This window comes from Lissotriton vulgaris, chromosome 4_1 (genome assembly GCF_964263255.1).
Source record: "Lissotriton vulgaris chromosome 4_1, aLisVul1.2, whole genome shotgun sequence".
Classification (NCBI taxonomy): domain Eukaryota; kingdom Metazoa; phylum Chordata; class Amphibia; order Caudata; family Salamandridae; genus Lissotriton; species Lissotriton vulgaris.
Window position 1 is genome coordinate 2114568448 of NC_141691.1, and position 16308 is coordinate 2114584755.

Here is a 16308-nt window from a genome sequence, read left to right on the forward strand (position 1 = left end):
CTGGTCTAGGCAACGCAGAGGCTTCATGAAGTGCACCTGTTAGAGGTAACATGTTTTGGAGACTTCATGATTCGAAGACATTGTTGACACTTTAGGCCTACCATTTTCTTCATAGGTGTGATGCTGTTGTATTTTGCACACAGACAGCAGTTGCATTACAGTGGAGAAGTGTGGATCAATGATTAGAGCAGCAGACCCTGATGCAGAGGTCTAGCTTGGGACCAGGGTTCAATTCCCGCCTCGGCGGGTCTTGGGCTCAAAATTCCATGGACCTGATAATTCTCGCCTCGTGCCTATTCCAATCATAGAGTCCCACTCTGCAACTCTGGGCAATAGCTTGCTTAATCTCCACAACGGCCCCAATAACGCTAACGATGCCTGGCCTCCACCTTGGGGGTGCCCAGGAGTGGACGCCTCACAGGGAAAGCCAGGATGGGTTCCACAGTGGTATTCGTACAAGCGCCTTGAGACCCTTGCGGGTGAGTAGTGTGCTATACAAGTATCAATTTACATTTTATCTGGACAGTATTTTGGTGTTGCCAAGTCTACAATAGGAATGAAGCAGGTGCACATGATCCGTCCAGAGCCTAGATATTGACCATTAACTTGGCAGACACATCAAAGACCTCTGAGTTCTCCTGAGAGAACGGATCCACTGTATTCTTTTGCAGCCAGTCCGAGGATGTCTTCTGCTGCTGCTAAAGACCGATCAGGTGGCCCAGGCTTGGTGGCTGGAGATCTAGATGCTGTCTGCCTTTCCATCTGGTTCTGCCTGGTCCAGGTGACTCCTTTCTTCTGCCACCATCTCGCCTTCTATCTCCTCCAACACTCCGCGGATCCTCTGCATGCCTGTGGGTAAACAGAGACGATGCAGCAGCTTATAAAGTTCGACATGGCATTTTACTAGATTTTCAACCATACCGCAGTGCAGTCGAAACCCTTGAATACAGTATTGATTAGACCTTTATCTACTGTCAATCAGAGTCCTGTGTTACACTGAAAAATGAAGAATTTGATATCCTGTGGAATAGCTTGAAAATTTAACACAATTTCACAATATTCTAGGGATGTGCCCTTATACCCAAAATGCATCCATTCCCGGAACCAAAATCAAGATATCCCCAATTGGCAAAGAAGATTTCCATCCACCAATTTAAAGAAAACATTTTAAAGACAGATTACTAGTGCCATTTATTGCCATATTTTATGTGGCAGCCATCATGAAGCAACGCCAGGGTCGTGAAACCCCGGGCAGACAACATGTCATTTGCTGGCGATTTAGAACAGGGGATGAGATTTAACTAAGTCACTAACGAGGGGAGTAAATCTGGAGTGAATTTTTCAAGAAATATCACACGGAAAAAAATATATGCTTTAACAAAGTACCACAAACTCTATTTATTTGACATGTACACAGACCTAGTCATCCTTTGGTCTACAGATTACAAGACCTTGATTCCCTCACAGTGATGAAGGGGGTAGGGGGGTACAGGAATGGGACAGGAGGCATTCTAGAAGCTATGACCAGTAGGACAGTGAAAATTCAACAAGGCTCAGAAGGAGCAGAAAAACAGTCTACAAGAAAAGACTATTGAAACAAGCAAGACACCCACCTAATTGTAATCGGTGAGTCTTGTCGGCAAACATGATCCGAAACCAGCCCGGCTCACAGCACTCAAAAGCCTTTCCATATAAGAGAAAGACTTTGTTATGCAGGAAACGTCTCCACAACTTAACTTCCTCTTCAAATGTGCCAGTCCGTAGGTACTGTCAGGGCAACAACAAAAGACAAGCAAAGATAAGTAACTGATGGCAGGTGACAGGATATTCCCTCTATACCTACTGTCAACAAAAAAAGCAAGGACAGCAGTTAGGAGATAAACAATTAAAACTATGTGTGACGAAATATATTTGTCACTCGACTGCACTTTCTAGGAGTGTGCTTGGGTGAATTATATTGCATCGATTGCATCGATTAATCTGTGTGATAAATGCGTTCATTCTTCCATAACAACGACAGCACACTTTATGACTGGTGCACTAGAGCAATGCTCGCAAAAGTACTGTTGTATCGACATATCGATGACCCCCTGATAGTTTTTAAGAAATTGTTCTGCCTTTTTAAATATATATTTTAAGTGTTTTAAATATGATCAATTTTGTCTCCATTTCGCAGACCAAGCGTCTCTTGTTTTGTTTTTTTACTATTCAATATTTCCCATGTGCAACACAACCAGTTTTATTGTATGCGCTTTTTTAGATGTGATCAATTTTGGTGCCATGTTGTACATCAGATGTTATCTGCTTTGTTTTTTATATGCAGTGTAACTAGTCTTGATGTTTTACAATTTCATGGTTGCTTTACCCATACAGAACAATGTTTTTTTACAAAATTTAAATTTACTGGGGCACTCTAAAAAGTGAAAACATTCTAAAGATATTATTGGCAAGTTATGTTATGGCATAAAAGAGGTGAGAACCCATGTATCAGGCTGGTAGAAGTATTGGGCTCGAACACCCCTCACCAATTCCATCAATACAGCGATGGGTATGCTCAGACATGGGTCCCATACTCTCTACACCACTGGAGTCAAGCTATCCTGGCTGAAGATGGCTGATAGCCAGAAACCGGTCCTAGGATGCTTCTTTCCGGTCCAGGGAAGACATGGCTTGGCAGTTCGGGCTGGACTATTCCCATGAGCCAAAGGGTCAAGGCTGATTTGCATATGGCCATGTCTGCACTGGGGTGGTGTGGTGAGCAAAAAAACGATGGATTTAGGCCCAGATCTCTGTACTGGAGTGAATGTATGACATTGTTCTGCATTCTGTCCATCAACTGTGGTTTTTGCATCAATACAGTGATGGCATTCACTTCAGCTTCTTCCTGGGACATTTTGCGTTAATACGTCGAGCCGGGGCAAAGAAAAGATATAGTTAACTGAAGTAACTGTAACTTTCACTGCTTATGACTTCACATACCACATTACTCAAGACATGTTCTATGACATCACTGATACAGTCACTTCAGTTAACTGGTGAAATTCAGTGTTTTTTTTAAAGTTTATTATGTTATGTTTAAATTGACATCTTCACCAACTATAACTGTATTTTAACCTTTTTTTTCAGTGAATATATCATACAAATGTTTCCTGTATTCTCTTACGACATACATGCACACTTGTCATGGTCAGGACATGGTTGCACAAGCTCAGTGCAAAGTTCTGAAAAAGCATCGACCATAGTAGTGGACAGAGACCACTACAGTGAAGAAGTTAAACTTCCTCTGGAGATGTTCAGGTTGGAAAATATCCTATCGTCTTCTGGTTTTCACAAGTGTCTCTTGGCCACCCAGATGCACCCCCAAGAACTTTAGATGTTCAAATAGAGTCATGGCTGGCTCATTCAGACGCTCAGCTCTTTCCGGAACTCCCGCTCTGCCACAAGTACTGATTCCCCTCCTAGTAGTATTTATACAAATAGGGTACACGTATTGCTCATCTTTTCTTGGGTGGGCCTTGAATAGCACCTGGCATTTGGTAAACACTCTTGGCAGTGATTTGAATTGCAAGAACTCATTTCAGACTTTTAGCTCTTTAGATGAATGGGAAAATCAAAGTAGACTTTTTCTCCAGGTTGACTGGTAAAAACATCACCTTGTTTCAGAGCTGAAATCCAGTTATTTAGTGTCACTATTCAACAACATGGCTTCCTTAATTATTGGTTTCATTTCTGTAGGATGAAGCTAGACGTCATTTTCAGGACTTATTTGGTCTGGAAATGTAGATGGTTCACCCTTTTGTTGCACTCACTTAGGATAACTGTTTTCCCTGCCCATCTTTCCAGGTGTTGCTGTACTTTTTCCTTGGTATACTCGACTGTCTGTTTCAGGTAGGAGGCGTCTGTGTTGTCTCTCCCAAACTCTAATCTGTATGAAGCTGACTAGGCCCATGGGGGTCATTTGTTTCCAGTTATCAGTGATGTCGATTATCATTCCCCTTACTAAGACGGTGAAAAGTTTGAATAAGTTCTACTCAGTAATAATTTTGTTTGAAGAGAACGACCAGCCAATGTTTTGTACTGCCAATGTACGCTCTGTTTCCAAGGGAAAACAGAGAACAATTAGTAGTTGGTAAAAAGATTAATATCAGTTGGCGATGAAGATCTTTTCATATTACCCTTAAGGGACAACATTCTGACATGACTACCTTGCATTTGGTTTGAACCTAGCTTTAATCACCCAAGTTTCAGCTTTAAACTGTCTTTGACTGCCCCCCTGCCCATGTGCTGAAAACACGCTGCAGACATATTGACAAAGGTTTTACTGCTTGGGTTACCGTTGTCTGTCCCTCTTTAGCGTGACTTCAATATAACGCGAGAGTTTGTGAGGCACTCATGCACTCCTGGGTATCTTGCTGCTCAATGACAGACAGTTATCACTATCCAAAACAATGGAATTCATGTTATCAGCCTCAAGAGAATGAAAGGCTGCGTGGACATGAAGTCACACACTCACCCCTGCAGTGAAGGCATGAACCCACTGAGCCATCAGACCCGGCCATAACTGTGGCCTCTTTCAAGTATTGGCAAAGTCAATAGATCTGGCCTTGGTAACCTAGTGAGACGATTTAAAAAAAAATGTTATCACCAAAATGCCATCACATGAACTCCTGCACCTTATGGGACTAGCAGTATCGGCAGGTGGCAGCAGTGAGCACCTGCATTGGGAGCAGTAGAGCTGCAGATCACAAACTACGAGGAGCAGAGGAGCATAGGAGCTACCCGCCGGTTAAACGCCAGCAAAGGACACAGTAAAATCGAAGTAAAAACGCCGCCTCGGGGCCCGCCTGGGCTCGGGCTCGGGCTCGCGTGGAGCTGTGAAGCAGTGAAGCAGTGAGCGGTGAAGCGGCAAACAAAACACCCCTTAGCAAGCATCGCAACGGTGAGTGAAACCAGCAAGGGTGCATAGGGGTTGATAGAGACACTGTTATAGCTGTCCCCCGCCCGCCCCACAGCCAGCAGCTCACTCCATGGCCCAGAATTGTGCATCGGGCTGGCAAGACACCCCCCCCCCCTCCCTTAGGGGCTTTCGACATCAGCAGGAGCCTGCTGGGGGGGGGCAGAGTCAGCACTGGCCAGCGTTGGAGCACTGAAGTACAAGAGGTCGGCCAAGAACTATAGAACTATAGAACTGCCTAAAGAGGAGGTTGCGGCACAGAGCCTACCCGGTCCCTGACCCTGCCCCAGCCAAAACCTGCACCTATTGACGTTTTGGACAACACCCTACTCCTCGATATCACCCCGCTCCCTCCCTGACAGCAGCCGCCTTTCTAGTGGGGGGAAGACGGGCTTGGGAGGCAGGCCTGGGAGCACGTTTAGGAGCAGTGGCGCGGAGTCAGAGCAGGCTGCAGGGAAAGGCGACATGAGATCAGGGCGCGTTCGTGGATGCCCCACTAGCAAAGGAGTGACAAACAATCGGTCAAACAAACGTAAAAGATCACCGAAAGCAGTCGAGGGGGCAAGAGAAGATCAAACAAGTAAATCCAGGCAATTAACTCAGAGTGAAGATTCACTAATCGACATAGCAACCGCCAAATTTGATTCTATCAGCGCGAGCAGTGAACAACCGGCAAATACAGAGAAAAGCAGCAAAACAAAACCCAACTTTGCAATGCTCCAACTAAAAATTTTCACAAAATTTCACTTCCTAAAAAACGCGGGGGATACATTACTCTCCAACACCAATGAATCTTCAGGCCTACAGGAACCCATTGAACCTTCCCAGACTTGTCAGGCAGTGTCTGTGCGCAACACAGGTGCAGCAACCGACGACAACAGCAAGAGAAGCCCTATCTCTACAGCCAGAGAACCACTACAAGTGACATTAACCCCTCAGGGTGACAAAAACAATTTCACAATGGCTGTCAAAACCAAAGGGGCAACGCCCGGCATGCAAATCGTTTTAGAACCAAACCTTATCCAAGTGCACATGGCAAACGACAATAACAAAAGCCAGCCTACACACATGTCACCCAGATGCCTTACAGCCCCCGGAAAAACTGCTAGCAACAAACTGTGTGAGAGGATAACATCTGGTAAGGGCAGCGAAGCCGACAAACCTCCGCATCGCACTACGAACTGTACGTCGGAAATCCAAGTACCAAAAAAAGACCCCAACAACCACAATGGGGCAAGTGGAAAAGACGTAAAGGAGTGCTGGGAAGAGAATGTCTCAACTCTTGGGAATCAAACTCTAATACATTCTGAACGTACAACTGATCACAACAGTACGATGAGGCCAGGGAAGGATATTGCACACTCACACAGGCCACCAACCTCGCCCCTAGACGTAATAGAAATATCCTCATACCTGGGTAAGGAAGAGTGGGAAGACCTCCTAGCAGCATATACCCAAGACAAAAGCAGCAGTGAAACAAGTATGAATACGTCCTTACCGATCATCATAAATGAGGTCTCATTGGATCACCCAGTGATGGACGTGGGGGCTCCAGAGGTGGGCCAAAAAAGCCCCTTGTCCACGGATAATTAGGACAAAACCTCGAAGCAAACAAATCAGGAAAACGCGTGGAGTAGTCTGCTCAAAACAATACAACTCCTGGTAGAAGCCCTAAACTACCAATCGGACAAAATGGACACCCAACTGTCGCTACTTGACACATTGGCTGTATTTGTGGTGGCCATTGATGGGAAGCTGGGCACGCTTAATACGCTTCTTCAGAATAAATCGCCATTGAGGAACCAAGTATCTGGGGCTTATAAAGAAGGATGCAGATGCGGCCAATAATCGACAAATTGTCGAGACTACCAACAATAATGAGCGATTTGTGCATAGAACTTAGAAGAACACCCAAGTGGCGGCAAAGTAACTCCTGTACCAGCCCTCTCGTGGCTGCGACTAACCATCCAATGACCAAAGAGGTGCTGGGGAGAATTGGACAAATCAACCCTAATTCAAGGGCCCCGCACCCACAAAACCATCAACCCCAGTGGTCAGCGAAACAGAAACACAGAACCTCAATTCCCTGACATTGGGGAGGAAGAAATAACAGACCCAAAAATGAACGCCAAACAAAGACAAGCAAAAAAACGCAAAGGCAGGAAACATAAAATTGATTCGCAACGTAATGGTTTTCTACAACTCTTTGGGAACATACCTAACATGAAACAAAGCACAGTACATCCCGAGGGTGCCACGTATCTATCAGAATCCAAAGAAGTCATCGGCACACCTGAGACCCCGATCAAGGCAACAATCACCAAAGGGCTGGGGTGCAACAGTAGAACAAAAACAAATCTGGAACCACATAGCATCTGCACTCAAAAAGAGCCCGGAGTGGACGAGCTACGACGGCAATCAAGATGGCCGCTTGATCTCCCGGCTTCGCTGACCTCCGTCTTTCGCTCGATGATCCTGTCATCTATCCTGATTTCCCGCCCCATATCTGTGTGCGTGAACTACTCTGCATTCGGATGGAGCAATCCCTAGAATTTTCCGACGTTGTGGAGTGGAGAAATGTCGTGCTAAGATTTGAGGCCTAACCCAGCCTGGAAGCCGGGGTCTCGAGTGCTGATCTAGCCGGGCCTGAGTTAAACAACAACGGATTGGTGAGGGCGGCAGGGTCCGGTCCATGGAACTTATGCCATCTTTCGGACTGCTTAGCTACTGATCGGCTGCCTGACGCTGTACCAGAGGTGGGGGGGCGAGCGATGCCCGAAGCAGTGTGGTGGGGGTCCCCGACCCGGAGGACTGGCGATCGTATTGCTGGTTCCGTGGAGTTGGAGACTTGGCGCACACTAGCGCTTGTTTACGATCTGACCCTCACGGTCTATTCCCGCTCCGGCTAATCTTACCCCGGGGAAGGCGCCTCTCTGTGGGGATAACGATGCCAGATGTCAGGCGAAAACTGGCAGAGCGGGCTGATTGCAGCCCGACACTGCGGTCAGTGCTAGCAGCCCTTGAGGAGCTTCGGGCGACTATGGAGGCCCAGGTCTGTAACCTGATGTCGGCAACAGATGGAATTGGCAGATCGAGACCGGACCCTGCCTTGCTGCCCGAGGCCCGGTGGCCAGTTCACTTTTCGATATCTACCTCAGCAGCGCATTTGAACCCGGTGCTTGGAGTTGTGCCTGCCCCCACAGAAGTGGACCGACTTGAACGTGCGGAGATAGGCGTTTTCACCATATGGTCGGAATCTCTGGTTACCCCTCTGGCGGAACATTTAACTGCTGTTCCTGAATTGGAGACTTTTGGTCGACAGGGTGAACTTTGTCGGACAGTATTGCACCCTCTCCCCAAGTGGACCATCAAGATTGCAGACGAGACGGAGCCTGGCCTTGGAGTCGGGGAGAGGCATCGTTGGAACCGATCGTCTGCTTTGGGTTTTGTCATCATTTATTCATCTATCAGACTATGTTTCGGTCTCTTTTGTGTAACTTTGGATAACTTGATGATGGGGCTCTATTCGTCGGAGGGAATCGGCAAAATTGATTGACGGGGCCAAGGCTGAGTCTATTGTCTGGGGCTGCACATTATGGTTTCACTGGTAACGGGATTGCTTCATTTGATTAACGGAGACCGGGGCGCCGTTCATAGTTTCCTCCGGTACACATTTATTGTGTTCTGTTTGATTGTGTCAGTTCAGTGGGGGATTCTTCGTTAAGACGGAGGGGAGAGACCGGGATTGTTTATGATATAGCCCTCCTCCACTTTTCCTTTTAGGTGGGGGTTTAGTCCCTTCTTTCTTTCCCTTGTTTCTTCCTATATTTCAGATTCCGTTTTGGGGCGATAGGCACGCTGCTAGGGGGGTAGGCCGTAGTCATCTGCAGGGGTGCAGGGTGGGGGGTTGGAGGAGGGGAATTTTGTTTTTCTGTTTGTTTCTATGGCCTTTTTTTCTCTTTCTTATCTTTTCTCGCTTTTTCTTTCGTTTCCTTCTTTTTCGGGTCAGCGTAGTGGTTCTATTCTTCTGTCAACAGCTGACTTTCTATCTGTGCCTATATGTTTCGCGGTATGTTAGTATTACTGGGCGGGTGCTTATCTGGTGCGAACGGTGTTTCTTTGCTTGTTTATCCCGAATTGTATGCTTTTGCGCCACTGTCTCAAGTGAGATAGAGTTAATTGTGAACTTCCTATTATCCTACCCGCCCACTATGCGCTTTCGTGATATTGTATGGCACCTCATCCTTCTATATTATATTATAAAATGGAACCTTGAATATCCTGTTATTCGCATTGTATGTTCAACGACCAGTGTTAATTGACATAGTGATGCATTCGCCCTCCGAGAGGCTGAGTTTGGTCCTAACTAACTAACTTGCTATGATGGTACTGATTAGCGGCCGGCCCTGGTGGTTGTAGGCCCTTATTTGTAACTGGTTGAAATATCAATAAAGGTTTTCCCAAAAAAAAAAAAGAGCCCGGAAGAGGAACACGAAATTCATGTCTCCAACTCGATGAAACCAGCAATATAACCACTTCCTCCTGCGTGAAACAAGCACAAAAAGTAGCATGCAGCCAAGCTCGGTCCGCCAGCAAATAAAAAATCATGGACCCACTAGGGGAACAAAGTTTGGGATAAATCGAGGACAGGTTAACCCAGTGACAGGCAAACGGCTGCCAGAAAGCTATCCATTAATGACTATGGAAGGTGGACTGACTGCAAGGAGAGAAGTAGACTCAGCTATTATGGGGACACCGGGTCTCACGTGTAACATCTCTAGACCTTGCAAAATTCCCCATCTAGCCGGGTCACCATTAAGGAACCATCACACCTCTGGCCAAAAACTAAGAATAACCACAAGTAGCACAAACAATGTCAAAACTACTGCTGCACGACTAGTAGAGGTTAAGCGACGGTCAGACGAACGATCACACGCTGAACCGTTTGTACCAAATGAACATATACTTGGCCGACGGTTAAGAGTCACCGCACCCATCTCTAGTCAACCGGAAACAATTTTAACACGACGAGTAGAGGTCATGGGATCTAGTCAACCAATAACAGAGAGTGCAACAGCAGGAGAACGAAAAAACTCAACAGGCGCCGTCTGGTTTAACCCGGACTACACGCCGCAAGGAAGACACGACACTCTCAACAGAGGTAACATCTTAAGGCTGCTATCCTATATTCCATCCTTGACAGAATTAAAAAGCTCCGACCTGGTATCCATCCAATTTGTAGCCGATGAGGAGACAGGCAAAGAAAAAACAAAAGCAACTTGGAGAACCCTGGAAATTTCACAAAAACTAATTGCCGAAGCTGACATCTTTAAAAGCTGGGGGATCACAATAAAACCTTATGTCAAGCCAAGGTACCCTGACATTCTTGTCCCAGTGGAAAAAGCGGCAGCTCCAGCTATCACGAAAACTCTAAAAAACTCGGTCCTCAGAGGAGCGGTAGGACCAGGGAGCAACAAAACTGATCAACACATCAATAGCACCGGAGTTACTGCAGATGGATACACACAAATACCTGGAATGCTTGACTCAGGGTGGATAGCTAGAACTCTAAACAATAACGAATGACAAATTGGCCACAAGCCAAAGGAAGACGTATACGACTCACTAAAAATATGCTCATGGAACATCAACGGCCTGGCTTCCAAACTAACTGACTCAGATTTCATGAATTACATCAGAAAATTTGACATAGTGGCACTCCAAGAGACATGGCTCGCAGACCCCCCCAACCTCCATGGTTACTTACGTTTTTACTCAGCTGCAAATAGGACGGCAAAATATGGGCACTCCAAAGGCGGCCTAGTAACCTACATACTGGTTACAAGTGTACTGACGGCAATAGAAGACGGACCATCCTCTACAGCCACCCTGGCTGTAAATATTCGCTTGCCACAACTCAAACAAGGCATTACTGAAACCGACTTCCTTCTAATAAATGCCTACATTAACCCAAGAAGGAAAGGGTAAGCAGCTAAAGGCCTCTGTAGCTTTATGGAGACACATATAAGGGAAAGACCTACACCAAATGTTGTTCTTACTGGGGACTTCAACCTTAACCTCATGGGTGCGATGCAGGAAGACATACAACTAATCCAAAATGCAATTTGGGACATCCCAACAAAAGCAACCTCACAGATATCCCAAAAAACCAAACTAGGGAACAGGACACTAGAAGATCTGGAATACTTTAACATCAGGGCCCTCAACGGTAGGGGCTATGGAGATAATCCTCCAGCCGCAACTTTTCACACAACAAAAACAAGCAGCATTCTAGACTATACTTTTATATCATTACCCTTTTTCCAGTCCTTAAAATTATACCGGATCGGCTGCAGTGGGGATAGCGACCACTGCCCCCAAGAAATTATCATCAAGACCATAACGTGTAACTTTGAGCGATCAAAAGTGCCAAAAGAGTCAACCCAAACCATCAACTTTAAAAAAATTCAATATTCATCAGTAAAAGATGGAACGCTAGTGGAAAGGGCAAAACAGCACTTCGAGAGCCGCTCCAGGCATAGTGAAATTACAAAATGGGAACATTTTACAAGTACTATGTCTATGTATGCTACAAGACCAAAGCCTCAGTCACAATTGGGGGATGTAAGTTTCTGCAAATTCTCTCGAGAAGACAAAGGGAAAATTAAAGACATAAAGACTTCAATCTACCGTACAATGAGAGAACTCCAACTGAAACCCATGGACACCGTTAAGCAAGACCATCTACGAAAACTAAAATCAACACTAAAAAAACTAAAATGGGAAGCAAACAAATCCGCTGAGGACAATTTATGGGCGCGACTTCACTCCAATATCAAACGGAACGATGGTGCAAGGTTCTGGAAATCAATAAATGCATTCATAAGACCTGCGCACCACGGGGTCTCATCAAACATCTCAGAGGACATCTGGGCAAGCTTTCTCGGCACCCATTTTAGTCAGGCTGAAGGAAATAACCAGCACTACGAGCATTCCATTTATAAAAATCATTCAACAATTAACGACACAAGGCCCACAGAATGCGATACTCCAAATGATATTGAGAACTTGCCGAACTTACAAAGCACCATCCAGCGCCAAATCAAAAAAGGAAGAAAGGAGGGAGCGCCAGGGCCAAATGGTATACCTCCTATTCTTTACAAACAAGATGTGCCAGGCTGGGCAGCAGCCCTGGAACCCCTCTTTTTGGAATTAAGACAATTTAACATCATACCAAGGTACTGGAGGGGCTCTATCATCTCCCCAATCTATAAAGCAGGAGATAAGGCTTCGCCATATAACTATCGACTGGTGGCTTTAATTGATAACGAGGCAAAATACTTTGCAGGTACCCTACTCAAAGAGCTGACGGCCTGGGCTACAGAGAGATCCTTAATCCCAGCCAACCAGACAGGCTTCGCTAAGTCAGTAGGCATGATGACGAACATCTTGAGCATGGGCATGCTCATAGACAAAGCAGAATCTAACAAAATGCCCATCCATTTCTGCTTCATCGACTACAAGGCCGCTTTCGATAACATAAACCGGAAGCTTTTGTGGTCGAAATTGAATGACTGGGGGATCTCGAGACCCCTGTTGGACCTGCTCATCAACCTGCACACAGAGACCTGGGTACAGATAAAAATAGGGGATGGATCCGCCTTGTCAAGGCCCATACAGACCAATAAGGGCCTAAAGCAAGGCTGCGTCCTGGCCCCCACACTTTTCAACCTGTTCCTAAGTGACCTTGTCCCAATACTAAATGGTTGTAACTCCCACACCCCCAAACTAGGAGGGCTCCAGCTACCTTGTCTACTATACGCAAACAACATCATCCTAATAAGCCACACTAAGGTAGGACTTCAACATCTTTTGGATGCAACACAAAGGTATTCAAGTAAGAACGATCTTACAATAAATCTGTGGAAAACCCAAACAATGACCATTAGCAAGAAAAAAAGGAAACCAACATCATGGCATTGGAATACGACAAGAATTGAAGACACCCCAACATACAAATACCTAGGAGTGAAGATCGACAACGGTGGCCAGTTCTCGGTCCAGAGAACAAGTATACGAGGGAGAGGACTTTCGCTAGCGATTTCAGTGAAGTCGCTAAATCACAAACTTTCTGGCCCCTCTCTCCTACCCTTGACGCAAGTAATTCGTGCTAAACTTCTCCCAACAATTACCTACGGGAGTGAGGCACTCAGAGGAAGGGATGCCATGACCCTTGACAATACCATAACAGCTGCATACAGAATCATTTTCAGTCTACCCAAGCAAACCTCACCCGCTCAAATCAGGCTCAAATTCGGCATTGACCAACAGTTCCTGGCAAGGCAGGGAGCGTATATGATAGCCTGGGATAAAGTGAGGAAATCAAAACAAGGAACTCTGAATGAACACCTGTGGAAGGAGTTAGAACAGCATCCTTCCTCAGCAGCAGCTAAGTACCTCACGGGCAGCCTGACAAATACAGGTCTAGAGCAGCTCTGGAACACTTAATTAGTTAAAAAATCAATCAAATTACAATCATGGTTGCAAGACAAGGAAGCCCTCTGGAAAAGAACACATGGCTGGCTGACCCTGAATTCGTACACAACTAAAGCACATCAGCACTACCTGGCCGAGGGATACTCCAAAAGTGTCAAGATGTGTTTTCTAAGGCACAGGTTGGGCCTGCTACCTTGTACTCAAAATCTCCCACGCTGGCTCAAAATCAAAGCTGACCCCCTTTGTCGGCTGTGCGGCTTGGTACAAAAGGACATGATGCACATGATATGCTCTTGTGAAAAACTACGGGACGAACGGATACGCTGGCTAAAACACCACTTCAATCGGCAAGGGATCCGTACAAGAAGGACGGCGGTCCTTGCCTGTTTTCATCTTAATGACCCTGGCTTGAATTGCAGCTTTGTAAAATTTCTGAAGGCAGTTGAAAAGAAGATGCCAAAAAACCTAACCCACAACTGTCCCAGTTCAACTGATTTGACATCACTCTGCTGACTGTTTTACCGACTTCATGAGTTCATCAGGACACTGAGCAATACCTTATAAATACGAAGGCCAAATATCTCTTTTAAAACTTTATTGCCTAAATAAAAAATAAAAAAAGGGGGAAAAGAGCTAATATAAACATGCACATTTGTTATAAGGAAATGTGAACATTTTAATTTCTGATTCTTTTAAAACTGCAGTTTTATCTTCTCTGTTCTTAATCCATTTTTATATTGCAATGGTTTTAAGTAACTATGCCAAATAAAGATTACTTACTTACTTACCATCACATAATTATGCTTGGCATAAAACGTTTTACATTTAAAAACTTTCAGTGATGTGGCTATTTTCTTAGTTGTGTTTTTTTTTTAAAAGTAGTACGCCTTTAAGCTTCGCCATGTTCTTTCTAAAATATTATTATTATTGTTTCTGAAGGAGGCAAGAATAGATCATGTCTTAAGTAAAGACTCAAATCACACGCAACTATAATACTGTAACATCACTTACACACGTTAAGACAGCAAATATGAAAAGAGGACGGAAAAATAACGGAACTGACACTTGAAGAACAGGCAACCATAACCTAACCGCTATTTAAGGTTAACATAAAACTAAATAATACAAAAAACACAATTTAACTCTGTTATTGGTGAGACTGATCAGAAAGTAACTTTTTTCGTATATATAAACAATGGGCAGACTTTGTGCTGTCACTCAAAGAGAAGATAGCCAATGGGTAAAGCGAAGGGCTATGTAACAGACCTGTGTATGAAGTCCACTGACCAAAGCACCTTCTATATTTTTATATTATATAAGATGTGTGTAAAAAACAATAGCTTGGCAAACCAACTAAATCAATCTGAAAGACCAGACATAAAAAGTGTTCATATACATTTCATCCTTCTACCTGGCATATAAGACTGAGTCAAAGACATTCAGTTTTCCTCAATTATAATCTAAAACAGGGTCTCTCTTTGGCAGTAATTTGGAAGCCACTACCATCCGTAAACACAAGGTGATGATGGACGGAATGCTGAAACCTTTCAGACACTCACCCCCAGTCACAAATCTGGGTTGAATCCATCATCATTCTTTAGCTCACTTCTCCACCCCAGTTCAGACAAGGCTATATGCAAGTCAGTCTGACCCTGTGCCTCATGGGAACAGTCCAGTCCAAACTGCCAAGCCATGCCTTCTCTGGAACAGCAACTAGCATCCTGGGACCGGATTCGGGGTAACACTCCTCATCAGCGAAGCTAGCTTGAACCCAGTGCTAAATTGAGTGAGGGACTCACGTCTGGGCATACCGTGCCAACTTAGGGTGAACAAAGCAAACACAAGGCGATGATGGACGGAAAGCTGAAACTTTTCAGACACTCACCCCCAGTCACAGATCTGAGTTGAATCTATCATCATTCTTTATCTCACTTTGTCACCCCAGTTCAGACACAGCTATATGCAAACCAGTCTTGACTCTGTGCCTCATGGTAACAGGCCAGACTGAACTGCCAAGGCATGTCTTCTCTGGACCTGAAACAAGCATCCTGGAACTGGTTTCGGGGTAACACCCCTCATCAGCCAGGCTAGCTTGAATTCAGTGGCAAAGTGAGCAATGGAGAAAGTGAGAAAAGAACTTACCACAATTTAAAGGGAAATTATGAAAAGGCACGTGGTAAAGCGATGAGCAGCTGAACAAGGAGCTTGAAAGCGTAGAAGAAAGAGTTGCAGAGCTCATTGACGAAGTGTCTCGGTGTCTCCAGAGACTGGAAGAGATAACCCTGAAGCCAAACCCGCTCTTAACGCCGGAGTATATTGACCTGCTGATCCAGTCAGAGAAAGATGAAGCCAACCCGGGCTACATGGAGCGCATCCAATCACTGATGGCCGTTAGGGAGCGGGCTGTGCTGATTACTAAAGTCTCTACAGGAGAGGAAGTAATGCCAACAAGCCAGGCACCATCGAGGTCTGGGAAAAACACCTGGAGGGGTTTCTTTCACAATATAACAAGTTGGATGATTTCTAAATAAAGGATTTTGGGTTAACGGGATTTAAACTCAGCGGTGCCAGGGGCACGCCCAAAGTCTTCGGGTTCACCTGTCAAAGATTGAATTTATTGGCTGCAGCCAGTAACAGAGGTCCTAGAAGTACAACACGGTGTATGTTCTCAGGAGACTGCTCAATTTTACAAAGCAGGTCGTCCCTTTTTATGCCAAAAATTGTGCTTCAGGCAAACATTCCTTATTTACAGTTGACCAATCCCATGTATACACGACCAAAGCATTTCATGACGACAAACCCACAATTCAGTTGTCCAGCCCTTAATAAATTATTATACAAACCCAACATTCTTCTTT

General features: G+C 45.1%; 1 pseudogene; it reads right to left on the bottom strand.

Annotated features, from left to right (window-relative positions):
- Positions 1-587: 587 nt before the first annotated feature.
- LOC147725152 (1-aminocyclopropane-1-carboxylate synthase-like protein 1) overlaps positions 588-16308 on the bottom strand; it is a 198209-nt pseudogene continuing 182488 nt past the window's right edge.